The sequence below is a fragment of the Penaeus vannamei genome, chromosome 24 (genome assembly GCF_042767895.1).
Source record: "Penaeus vannamei isolate JL-2024 chromosome 24, ASM4276789v1, whole genome shotgun sequence".
Classification (NCBI taxonomy): domain Eukaryota; kingdom Metazoa; phylum Arthropoda; class Malacostraca; order Decapoda; family Penaeidae; genus Penaeus; species Penaeus vannamei.
This window is the reverse complement of record NC_091572.1, coordinates 33,384,920-33,387,419: the sequence shown is the minus strand read 5'-3', so window position 1 is coordinate 33,387,419 and position 2,500 is coordinate 33,384,920.

Sequence of the window (2,500 nt, the reverse complement as noted above, 5' to 3'; positions counted from 1 at the left end):
GAGGTCTCTTTATCTATTTATTTATCATTTTTTCTCTTTTATTTATTTTTTCTTTCCACATTTCTATTCTTCCTCTGTTTGCCGTGTTTTTTCCTACCTTCCTCTTATCTCTCTTTCCATACTGAACAACCTCTCCACTCTTCCACTTCTCCACCTCCGCTTCAACATCTCCACCTCTGACTCCACCTCCACTTCTTTCATCTTTTCGTATCTCCATTCCCTCTTCTACATGTCCACTTCCACCTCCATTACTCCAACTCCACTTCCCTTTCTCCACCTCCCACCTCCACTTTTGCTCCTCTCCATCTCCGTTTCCATTCCTTCATCTCTCCACCTCCGTCTCTAGCTCTCTGCCTTTCCATCTCTACAAATCCTCCTCCACATCTGTCTCTATCTCTCCACATTCGCCTCTCTACCTCCTCATAACGGCATCCACCTCTCCACCTTTTCATAACCGCATCCACCTCTTCAAATACGCCTCCATTTCTCTACCTCCGCGTCCACATATCCACCTATCCACCTCCGCCTGAACCTCTCCACTTACCCAAATCCGCATTTACCACTCCACTTCCGCCTTTAAACCACCTCACTTACCTCTCCATCTCTCCGCTTCCGCCATAAAGCTACCACACACACACACACACACACACGCACACACACACACACACATACGCACACACACACACTCAGACACATATGAATACACACTCTCTCTCTCTCACACACCAACACACACTCACATCCACACACACCTACACACCTACACACATACACTCAGACACATATGTATACACACTCTCTCTCACACACCCACACACACTCACATCCCGCACATCCACGCACTACACACACGCACCTACACCCACACACACACACACATAGACACACACACACACCTACACACCTACACACCCACACCCACACACACACACACGCGCACATACACCCCCCCCACACACACACATACACTCAGACACATATGTATACACACTCTCTCTCACACACCCACACACTCACATTCACACACACACACACACACACACACATACACATACACACACATACACACACACACACACGCACACACACATACACTCAGACACATATGTATACAAACTCTCTCTCTCTCACACACCCACACACTCACATCCACACACACCTACACACTCGACAACAGAGCTTTATATAAATCACCCAACCGTTATGTTGAACGCACCATACTGAATGTTGAATGTTGGCGTCAGAAAAAAAATAAAAAAAAATAAAAATAAATCTGACCGGCGCATGTACAACTCGGACGCAGAATCGTCCATTTGTTAGTTCCAAAAGTTCATTCTGGAAACACAATTTCACACTCGGAGGTTTCATATATATTTCGGAACAGATGCTGTGTTGACTTTACCTGGGTTATTTTCTCGCGTTGTAATTCATGCATGTGTGTATATTTTCTACTGTCGAGTTGCTGTGTATATCAAGAAATGTTGAATGGAACAGACGATGATAATTGTAAACGGACAGATGAAAAAAGGAAAAAAAAGAAAAGAAAAGAAAAAAAGAGGTAGGTAAAGTGAGACAGAAAAAAGTAATGTTCAGTTTTCAGAAAATGTCCTATTATTAACTATAAGGAACAAAATCATTCATATTGTGTTATTTTTCCGGTTAATTTACCCATTTTATATTACATATATACATATTTCCCCTAAACTTTCGACTTTTGCATTAAGAATAAAGGTTAAGATTATGGGAAACTTTAGAAAATTAAAGTCATTATTCTCTGCTGTCGTATTTTGAAATTAAAGTGTTTGATGTCAATTTCGAAGTCTCACTAGTAAGAAAAGAAAAGTAAGAAAGAAGAAAAATGGAATAATAGAAGAAAATGTATTTACGTAGCTAATTCATAATGGAATTTTCAACAAATGTTAATCTGACGTTGAATTAGAGGGATAAGATCAACATTATATCAATAATTCTTTTTCAGATTTTCTACACATAATAAACTTTTGAAATGACAGTAATAACATTTTGCTTGATATTTTGAATTTATGTTTTTTTTTTCTTTTTTTTGAGAACTGAAAAACATTAAACAGGAATAATTCAATCATGAATACTATTAAAATATAGTAAACCAGAATCAATGATATTAATAAATGATGTATATACACATACGCACAAATACATGTACACACACATAGTCACACAGACACACACACACACATCTACATCACACTCCTGTTTTTCTTTCTCTCCCCTCCTCCTCTCCTTTATCGTCATCCATTCTAACTCCTTTTCCTCCAGCTATGACTAACTTTTTTCCATTAATGAAACTGGAATACATATTAAAGAATTATTTGTTATTAAGATTAAGGATAACAATAACAAATTATGGCTAATCAATTAACAAGGATAACGACAATGTTCCAGAAAAAAAAGTTTCATTCATTCCAACTCGAACGCATTCTGTAGTATTAAATGTAGAAAAAATGTCTGAATGAGAATGAAT